This window comes from Malania oleifera, chromosome 6 (assembly GCF_029873635.1).
Source record: "Malania oleifera isolate guangnan ecotype guangnan chromosome 6, ASM2987363v1, whole genome shotgun sequence".
Taxonomy (NCBI): domain Eukaryota; kingdom Viridiplantae; phylum Streptophyta; class Magnoliopsida; order Santalales; family Ximeniaceae; genus Malania; species Malania oleifera.
This window is the reverse complement of record NC_080422.1, coordinates 14,050,230-14,061,879: the sequence shown is the minus strand read 5'-3', so window position 1 is coordinate 14,061,879 and position 11,650 is coordinate 14,050,230.

Genomic DNA, 11,650 nt, shown 5'->3' with positions numbered 1-11,650 from the left:
TCATCCGGACCCTGAATAAAAAATTCTTAACTCCAATAAATTATTCCTAAATAAAATATTATTTAAATATTTCCTAGAGCCATAATTCTTGAATAAATAAATATACCCTTAAATTTAGCCAAATTGCCAAATTTCCCAAATCCCACTCTCGCTTTGGAATAGGGCCTAGAAAACCCCAATTGAAAAATTACCTATGCCAAAATGACGACAACGACAATTAGGACCCGGTGGTGGTGTCTGATCGTTGATTTAACAGCAGATTAAACCAGAAATTAAGAAAAATATACCTTTCCCCAGGAGTGGTGTCTACGCCGCTCCCACGACAAATCTGCTCCAGTAGAAATGTCGGTGGCGAAGTTAGGAACCCAACGGCACCTTCTGTTTCCCGATCGGTTGAGTATTCGTCGAGAAATGAGGGGAGAGAGAGAAGTGGAGACGGAGAGTGACGGAGACTGTTTAAGAAATAGGCAAAGAGAGAAGGAGATGGCGGAGACTGGACTTCAGGTAAGCTTCTTTAATTTCTTTTATCCTTCTATTTTTTCTTTTTTTTTTCTTTCTTTAACTTAACTTTTATATATATACATTAAACTAACATATTATATATATATATATATATATATATTATACTTTAATTTATATATATATATATATCTTTATTCCAATTTTTTTTACTATTCTTTTATTTATTTAATTAATTTAATAATATTTAATTAATTCATTAATTAATTAATAATTACTCATTTTTTCATACTATTTATTCTTATTTGTTTATTTAATACATTAATTTAATAGTGTTTAACTACTTAATTAATTAATAATTTTAATTATTTTTTTTTCCGAGTTATTACACATTGTATGGTCAGAAGTGTCGGTCTCCTCTGTATTGGGATGAGGTTGGTGAATGGCAGATATTGGGGCCCGAACTCATTCAACAGGCTTCTGAGAAGGTCAGATTGATCAGGGATAGGATTAAATCAGCTCAGAGTAGGCATAAGAGTTACGGGGATGTCCGCCATCGTGAGTTGGAATTCGAGGTGGGGGGTAAGATATTTCTGAGGATCACTCCGATGAAAAGAGTGATGAGGTTCAGGAAGAAGGGCAAGTTGAGCCTGAGGTATATCAAACCATTCAAGGTACTGGAACGAGTGGGTCCGGTGGCTTATAGAATTGCACTACCCCAAGTGCTCTCGAGGATCCATGATGTGTTCCACATATCCATGTTGAGGAGGTATGTATCGGATCCATCGCATGTTATTAGTTATGAATCTTTAGAGATTGGGGATACTTTGGCATATGAGGAGATACCCATTCAGATTCTGGACCATAAAGTTCAGAAGTTGTGTACCAAGGAGATACCTTTAGTGAAGGTACTGTGGCGGAATCATACGGTTGAGGAAGCTTCTTGGGAGTTAGAGACGAAAATATGATGAAAATATCCACAGTTGTTCTGAGTAGTAGTTTTGATAGTAGGATTGGTATGGGCATATATGTATGTTTGTATATAACATTCTGCTATTGTAGTAATATTGCGTGGTTGATCTCTGGGAGAGTTTTGTAATATTGTGAACTCCCGAGATAGTATGTATGTAACCACAATATTCCTCAGCCATAAGTGTTAGTATGTATATATTTGGGACGGGGTTGCTATGTGAGTGGCTGTTGGCTCTTTCTAGAGTCGGGTATGCATTTGGGTATGTAGTTAAGTTGGTAAATGAGAGATTATGAATTTCGAGGACGAAATTTTTGTAAGGAGGGGAGGTTGTAAGAACCCGACCCAGGAAAAGTGTATTAAACAAATGAGGAAAAGAGAAGAAAAGTTTGAAAGGCAAAAATCTGTAGGGCTCGTCGACGAAGCCTCTTGTTTAGCTCGGCGATGAGATTCAGTAGCTCGTCGACAAGGAGATGCCAAGAGATTTTGGGAAATCCTGAAATCTTAGGCTTGTTGACAATGCCACCTTGGCATCAACGAACTTCCTTCTACGCCCGTCAACAAGGACACCATCTCGTTGACGAGTCTGGCTGGGTCAACTTGTTTATAAATATCTTTAGCTTTACTTAATGGTTAAGAAACCAAAAACCCCTCTCTCTCTCTCTCTCTCTCTCTCTCTCTATAGAACTCAAATACTCTTTCTCTCTCTCTCTATCTCTAGGATTTTAGGCCGTCAGTTGCCAGAATCAACTATCCAACGTTACCATTTGGATCAGGAGGGGAATCTCTACGTTTATAGAGGATCAAAAAATTGTTCGAGGATTTTCGGGTTTTGACCCAAAATTGAGGTAAGGGTTTGATTTTGTTTTCGTTTTGGTATATATGTAGTAGTAAGAATTATATTGAAGTATAGTTCTTGGATGTTTAGGTTTTGGGAACTCGATTCGTAGTTTTGGAGCCGTAGAGTTCGGGTTTGTGGTATTTAGGAAAAGGTAAGGGGAATCTGTTTATATCAGTAATTTTTGAAATCAGGATTGGTAAACTTATAGTTTACGATCGTATGTATGTTTTGGCTACTTATTTAGGAAAATCTATCGAGTGAAAATGTGGGATTTTCGGTTTACAGTTTTTAGAAAAATTGAGGGTTTCGGGTAGCATCTTTATTTCTGTTGAAAAATCGTATGTTGTATAAAACTTTAGTATTGAGATGACCATACCTGTATTTTTATTAAACAATATTTCTTGAATTGAAAACGATATGATTTGTGTATGCTCAAATAAGTGTGGAATGAATTGTTGTATGTAAAATGTTCCAGGTTTTGTAAAGTAGTTAGGGGTGACTAATTACCGTACGCTGATGAGTATAGGAACATGAGTTCCAAAATTGTTCCAGGTTTTGTAAGGCAACTAGGGGTGGCTAATTACCATGCGCTGTCGCCATGTCTCAGCTAATTATCGTGGGCGAGAGTGTCCGACTCTATATCAGAGGGTGTGAAATATCACCAGTTTGTTCCGACTGGTCACCAATGGGTGTGAGTGGACATCGTATTGGCAACGATATCACTGTGAGGCTTCGGTTATTGCAGGGTATCGTGTGCTTGAGTGTGACGACACTGACTGTATATTTGGTATCGTATGTACTGGAACTGAATTGTGAAAATACTGAAACTGTATCATGTTATGTTTTATGCTGAAGTAACACTTGTATGCCACACACTAATATAACTTGCTTTCTTCCTTACTGAGAGGTGTCTCACCCCGAATATACAAATGCTTTTCAGGTCCTTCGAGTAACCGAAACTAGCATCCTAGCGTCCGGAAGCGTGGGTGTCAGTTAGCTACATTTGGTACTTGTGTAAGCATGGGTTTTGTAACCGGGTGGTTAGTGTTGGGTTTTGTAGACACCCGGAGTATGTATTGTATTTTGAGAACGTATATTCCAGTTATATACAAACTCTGGTATGGTATGATGTATGTATAGAAAGAACATTTCCGCTGCATATTTGATGTGTATAGATATGTATGTAATTGTGTATAAGGTTTACGTGTGCCCCACGGGGTCATACCCTCATTCAGTATAGTATCATGTATGTTTTAAATGATATAAAGACAGGTTAGGTTACTAAAATCATGCCTGGGACCTATCTGTGGGTTCAAGGCGTGACATGTAGTGTCTAAAGAAGGGGTATTAGTGGATCCGAGTAAAATAGAAGCGGTAGTGGACTGGGTGAGGCCGAGGAATGTTTAGGAAGTTAGAAGTTTTTTGAGTCTTACATGATACTACCGACGATTCGTAGAAGGTTCTCCAGTTTATCAGGTTCATTGACGCGACTCACGAGGAAGAACGTGAAGTATGATTAGACGGATGAGTGCGAGCTAAGTTTCCAGGAGCTGAAACAGCGGTTGGTTTCTACTCCAGTTCTGACCATTCTATCTGGGGATGGTGGATTTGTTATCTTCAATGATGCCTCTAAGAAAGGTCTCGGGTGTGTTCTAATGCAGGAGGGAAGGGTGATTGCTTATGCTTCTTGTCAACTCAAGGAGTACAAGAAGAACTACCCGACATATGATATGGAATTGATAGCAGTAGTATATGCATTTGAAAATCTAGAGGCACTACCTGTACAATGAAAGGTGCGAGATTTTTACTAATTATAAAAGTATTAAGTACATTTTCACCTAGAAGGAGTTGAATATGAGACAGCGTAGATGGCTTAAGTTTATAGAGGACTACGACTGTACAATTAGCTACCACCTAGGAAAAGCAAATGTGGTAGTTGATGCTCTAAGTCGGAAGTCCGTTGATGCGTCAATCTCAGCAGTGGGAGTTTAGCATTAGATCTGTATGGACCTAGAAAGGTTGGGCTTGGAAGTAGTGGAAGGAAATCACAAGATTTTTCTTGTTAGTTTGGTGGTACAGCCAACCTTACATGAGAGGATCCGAACAGCTCAAATGACTGATGAAGAGCTAGAAGAGGTTGTGGAAGGGGTACATAGTGGTTTAAAGCCGGATTTCAATATCTCTAATGATGGGATATTGAGATTCCACAGCAGGGTTTGTGTACCGAATGGCGCCGAGATTAAACGAGTCATTTTGGAGAAGGCACATTGTTCACTCTACACCGTACATCCAGGAAATACGAAGATGTACAAAAATCTATGGGAATCTTTTTGGTGGTCGAACATGAAAAGAGAGATTGCCCGTTTCGTAGAGCAGTGTCTGACATGTCAGCAGGTCAAAGCAGAGCACCAAAGGTCAGCAGGACCCCTTCAGCCACTTGACATTCCCAAGTGGAAATGGGAGCATATCTCAATGGATTTCGTATCGAGGTTATGTACGGCGATACATGGGCAGAATGTTATATAGGTTGTAGTAAATCGGTTGACCAAGACTATCCATTTCATTCCAATTAGAGTCAGCTATTCTCTGAATAGGCTGGCAGAGCTATATGTGCAGGAGATTATACGACTCCATGGTATCCCAGTTTCTATCGTTTCAGATCGAGACCCACGTTTTACCTCTTGATTCTGGAAGAGTCTACAGGATGCATTGAGATCGCAGCTTACATTCAGTACATCATTTCACCTGCAGACGGATGGACAATCCGAGAGGACTATTCAGACGTTAAAGCATATGCTGCGGGCATGCGTATTAGATTTTGAGGACAGTTGTATATGGTATCTACCGCTTGTGGAATTTGCGTATAATAACAGCTACTAGACCAGTATAGAGATGACACCATATGAGGCATTGTATAGTCATTGGTGTAGGTCTCCATTGTACTGGGATCAAGAAGGCGAGCGGTAGATACTAGGACTAGAATTGATTCAGCAGGCCTCTACAAAGGTCGAGCTGATTAGAGAGAGAATCAGGGTAGCTTAGAGTCAGCAAAAGAGTTATGCAGATACTCGCCGACGAGAGCTAAAGTTCGAGGCAGGAGTAATGAGGTTTAGGAAGAAGGGGAAACTAAGCCCTCGATACATTGGGCCATTCGAGATCCTGGAAAGGGTAGGTCCGGTTGCTTATCGAGTGGCATTACCCCCAACATTATCCAGAGTTCATGACGTGTTTCACGTGTCAGTGCTAAGGAAGTACGTGCCAAACCCTTCGCATGTTTTGAGTTACGAACCTCTGGAGATCAGTGATGCATTAGCATACGAAGAGGTTTTGGTACAGATATTAGATCAAAAGGTGCAGCCGTTACTGACTAAGGAGATACCATTGGTGAAGTTACTATGGCGTAATTACGTAGTGGAGGAAGTTTCATGGGAATTAGAGTCAGAGCTATGGCAGAAGTACCCTTAGTTATTTAGAGATAGTTAGAGTTATACAGGTAAGTAGAAAAACATGTAAGTATGTACGTATGGAAGAAAAGGTGGTTTAGATTATTTTACATATGGTCTTCGGGAGAGTTTTGTATGTGTATTGTAATCTCCCGAAGCATCACGTTGTAACCACGGTATTACTCCGCCACATGTGAGGGTATGTAATAAACTTAAGCCGGAGCCGCTATGTGGGTGGCTTTCAACTTTTCTGTGGAACTGAGTCATAAGATAAGGCTAGGCTTAGAAACAGTTAACAAATTTCGAGGATGAAATTCTTATAAGGAGGGGAAGTTGTAAAAACCCGACCCAAGATATGTGGATTAAACAAATAAGAAAAGGGGAATGAATTTAAAAAGGTGAAAACAGCGGGGCTCGTCGACGAGGCTCCTTTTCTCGTCGACGAAGTCTCTTATGTGGCTTGTTGGCGAGGTTCAAAGGATCATTGACGAGAGGATACCAAGAGATTTCTGGAATTTTGGAATCTCAGGCTCATCGACGAGGCCAACTCCATCGTCGACGAACGCCTTTCTTCTACTCATCGACAAGTGCTCCACTTCGTCGATGAGTCTGACTTGGTTAACTAAATTATAAATATCTTATTCATTGCTTCATGGTTAAGAAACTCAAAACTCTGTCTCTCTCTAGAACTTGAAGGAGACTATCACTCTCTCTAGGATCTTGGGCCGTCTGTTACCCGAATCAACGATCCAATGTTACTACATAGATCAGGGGGAAAAACCTCTACGTTTGTAGTGGATCGGATCTTCGTCTTGAGGATTTTCGGATTTTATCTTGAAATCGAGGTAAGGGTCTAAGTTCATTTTTGGTTTGGTAGATATGTAGTAAATAGGATTGTGTTGAAGTATTGTTATTTGGTTTTTAGGTTTTGGGAACTCGATTCGCTGTTTTGGAGCCGTATAATTCATGTTTCAGTGTTCGGGGAAAGGTAAGGGGATTTGTTTACATCAGTCATTTTAGAAAACTAAACCGCTAAAATTGCAGCTTATGTTTATATGTACGATATGACTGCTTATTTGCAAAGTTTCACCGGGTAAAAATGTCGGTTTACGATTTTACGATTTTGGTAAAAAGTTGGGTTTTGGCATATGATCTCCAAACTTTCCAAAAACTTCTTTATTTGTATTAAACTTAACGTAGGAGATGCTTGGAACCCTTATTTTCTGTTTAAATGATGTTTTTCAATCTACATACTATGTATGGTCTGTTTTTACCCAAATGAGTGTGGCATATGATATGAACTGGAATATACTAAACTGTGTAATATGAGCAGGAACTATGGGAAGTTCCAAATTGTTATCAGAAAATGTGGAAGACAGGTGCTAGTTAGATACCGAGCCCTATATGTGAAAATGATTAAACCAAGAGAGTGTGTGCCGGTTTATACCACATTGTGAATGAAAGAAAGAGTGCATGAATGAGTTTGTGAAAATACAGGAACTGTACAGGTGATTTATAAATTGGAAACAAGTTAATTTGTCTTATTGTAAATTGTATATATGATATTGGGACCGCGACTTGTTACTATGAGAGTCTTAAAAAGTTTAATGTTATATGGAAGCCTTAAAAAGCTTAAGCGCCGTATTGTTGCTATAATTTGGGTATAGTGCAACCACACATATGTTTTTTAGTGTGGGTATCGAGATAGTTGGTTGGATAGGTGTGGCCACTGGTGGATTAATGGACTAGGTGGATTAGATTCAGTCGGACTATAATAACCATAATGACTAACAGTGCCTGCACAAGGTAGGGCTTGATCAAGGATTTATGATCGCACAACCCGCGCCAAGGGGTAGTGTTGGCATTAGTTATGATGTTTTAAAGTTGGACGGTGTTGTAAATATGCATATACATGATTTAAAAACTAAAATGGGCAGAGTCACAGGTTTGAGTACTGGGCGGAGGGATTGTACAATGTATGGGCTTGTATCTTACCCTAACCTCGGAAACTCTTGCTTGTTATGATGCTAAACTATCTATTGTAGGAATTATATCTATATATCTCCTATATTACAGGGTTGAGAATGCTTTAAGTATGTAACTGCTTTCTACATGTTTAAACACATGTTGTCACACACTAATGTAGTATCTTCCACCTTACTAAGAAGTGTCTCACCCCAACATACAACCTTCGTTTCAGACCCTACAGGACGTCGATCTTAGTTGCTAGAGGGACTTGGAGCGTCGTACTATGAGTAGTTTACGTAAGTGTTTTGTGTATGTAATAGACTTAGTTCATAATGTCTTTTTGGGGATTATGGGAACAAATTATGTTTTAAGTACGTATAAATGTATGTAAAGATACAGTTAGAACTCTAGTATGTCTATTAGATTTCGTATGAATGTTTATGTTTTCCATTGTGCACGAGAATACAAATCAATATGAAACACCCGTATGTCCTTTTCAGGGCGGGTTGTTTATGTAGGTTTATCGGAGATAGGTGTGTTATACAGCTGTAGTAGCACTCTAGGGTCATATAAAAAGGGCCGGGGTGTTACACCTGCAGGCACATTTCCAGGAAACAGGTAAGGGGAATATATTATGTTAGGCGATTCCAGAAATTTTACTAATTAAATTATAATATGTGATTTTTGAGTATATATGTTTTCCTGTGTATACAAATTTGTGAGAATGGGAACTTTGGAAATGATATTTGCATGTTTGAGAAATTGGGTTATTGAGTTTGAGTAAAACCTTAGAGATGGTTATACCAGTATTTTCAGCAAAATATTATTATAGTATTATAAGTTATCACTCAATCTGTGTGGCATGAGTTTGAAAGTTATGTATAATTAGATTTGTCAGTTTCTATAGTAAAAATATATAGACAGAGGTAAGATTTTATACAGTATTACGACGTTCTATATAGAACTATAGTACAAATTTTATACAATATTACAACGTTTTATATAGAACTACAGTACAAATTTTATATAGTATTACAACGTTCTATATAGAACTATAGAACATATTTTATACAGTATTACAACGTTCTACATAGAACTACTGTACAGATTTTATATTGTATTATAACGTTCTATATCGAACTACAGTACATATTTTACACAGAGTTACAATGTTCTATATAGAACTATGTACAACATTTGATACAAAATTACAAAATGATAGTGTTCTATATAGAACTACAGTATGATAGTATTTTATACAAAATTACAGTATTTCAATGATTTTATATAGATTTATAGTATGACAATTTATACTGAGCTGTGAATGAAATCATGATATTATATTGTTTTAGAAATCGCATTATATGTTTAGGAACCCTGATGGACCATAGCTAAGCACGGTACCGTAACTTCACAGATACCAATGCAACCACACTTCTCAAATAGAGTGTTGGTGGTATACAGTTGATTGTGCCATTGAAATGTAGAGTTACCTCTGGAGTTTGGACCAGTTGGGTAGGCAAATCGTACTCATAGTTACAGATACAGATACATATATAGTTGACTTTGTCTAGTTAGGCCAACCATGGCTAGGTCTCGCCTTCGGGCTGCACAACCTGGATCATGTGGGGTTAATTCATGACGTTATTGTTTATCCATCTAGGGCAGTTCTTCTATGCATATATGCGTATTTACTTATATAGAGTTTTTGTCTTTTACAGAGTATGATGAGAAAGGAAAATATGTATTTTGAAATATATTTGCATATATGCGTTTATAGTTTTACATAATTTCACAGTGAAAGAAAAGGTAAATAATGGTTATATATTTGGAACACTAAAACTCATATTGCCACACAGTAATAATAAATCTATTCCTTCTTACTGAGAGGTGTCTCACCCCAAGAATTTAAACATTTTAGGAAATACTAAGAATCAAGGTTAGAGTGCTTTGGGGTAGGTTCTAGATAATCTTTGTTGGAAGTAAGTGTTTGTGAGTTCTGATATTTATACAGTGATGTTTTGTACACTATGAGTTGTAAATATGTGTATGGGAAGGGATGGTTGTAGAACTCTAGTATTGCATTTAGGATTTTATATGTATATTTCTGTTGTTTAGTTCATGGACTGGTTTATGGTCAGGTTTACCCGTTACCCCACTTCGGGATCGAGACAGTATAGTTTGGTATCAGAACATACGCATTTTATATGAAAAGAGAAAAATATAGTAGAATTTTTGGGTTGTGACATAGGTCGCACCCCCAAGGCTCTTGGTCGCACTTTTGGTCAAAGTTCTTGAGATTTTCTCAGTGTGCAGGTGACCTGGTCGCACCTCATGGTGCCCTGGTCGAGACTCTCAGGAAAATCTGCGAACTGCCGATGGATAATTTCAACTGCGAACATCTTTCAGTATTTAGGATATAACTTTTGCTATAGAGCTCCAAATAAAGATATCTTAGTATCAAAAGAAAGCTAACAAAATTTCCCACAACTTTTATTTTCAAACTTTTTGAACATGGGAAGGTTTTGATAGAGAAATTCATGGGTTCCTGCAAAATAGTCAAGAACTATATATTCCTCGAATTGGTGGTTGTAAATGTTCCAGGACACAACGTAAGCAGGTCATGATCTTAAGGGAAATTTGTAAAATTCTTAAAATCTTATGGAAGGTCATTGAAATTTTTGAAATTTTAAGGAAGATGAGTATATTTTTGTCAGACATTAAGGAAGAATAATGACATTTGTTATAGATTAAAACGAGTGATGCAAGGGAAGGTACAGGCGCTTGTGCGGCCACAAAAATCACATCATTTCTCTATTGTGGGTTTATTGGGTGTCAGTCAAGATTAGCATCCAATATTGTGTTTTGTTGGGACTTGAAACACAATCTCTAAATTTTGTTTTAAATTTAAAATAAGGGTAAATTAAGAAAATGAACATTCCGTTGATTGACCGCTAGTCAATTGTTAAGTTTATTTGATAAGTTAAAAAATGACATTAATTTAATAAATTAAGTTAGAAAACTTGGTTAGTTAATTATAATATGTTTTGAAAATTAAATTTATGAGTAAATCGAACACCCAGTAGTTAAGTTAGGTTAGTTAGTTAATATAAAAAATGATAATATAATTAAATTATTATTTAAAAAATTTAAAATTATGAAAAATAAACAAATAATACTAGTAATTCAGAAAATACTTAAATAATTATAGCATTACAAATTATTTGCTATATACATTTCAAAAAAAATTAAATAACTAAATATATCTTTGACAAATAAAATATAATTATACAAATCGGTTGGAACGAATGGTTAGTTGAATTGCAACTATCTTTTTGGATCTAGTTGAATGCTATATTTAATAACATAGCAATTTGAATAAAATTAAAAAAAGTTGGTGAATTGTACAATGACTAACCCATTAATATAAGTTTGATTTTTTTTTTATCCATTTAACATTCATATTTTACAAAAAGAATAAATAACATTTAATTTTATAAATTTCATTTATAAATAATGAAATTTAAACTTTTAGCTTATCATTTTTCAACATGATAAGTTACTTAAATTTTAAAATGTTAAACAATTTTTTATTTGTTATGATGTACTTATCTAATAAACATTTTTATAGTATTATAATTAGTAGGCATTTTATAATTTACTAGTAATTTTTATTCTTCATATACTTTTAATAAAATTTTGAAGTAATAATAACTTTTTTTGTTATCTTGATATCAATTGGTTGATTCAAAGCGAATAGATCGGATAGGCCAATTAATTTGAGAATCAATTAGATTTTTGAGTGCTTACTTAATTTTGAAAACATTACATCGACAAAATTTTTTCAATTTAATTTACTAAACAGATGTTATTTTAAAATATCATCTTGTTATGATTAAAAACATTATTATATTTTACATACACTTAATGGTTGACTCATGATCAACTAATGAAAAGTTTCAATAAAAT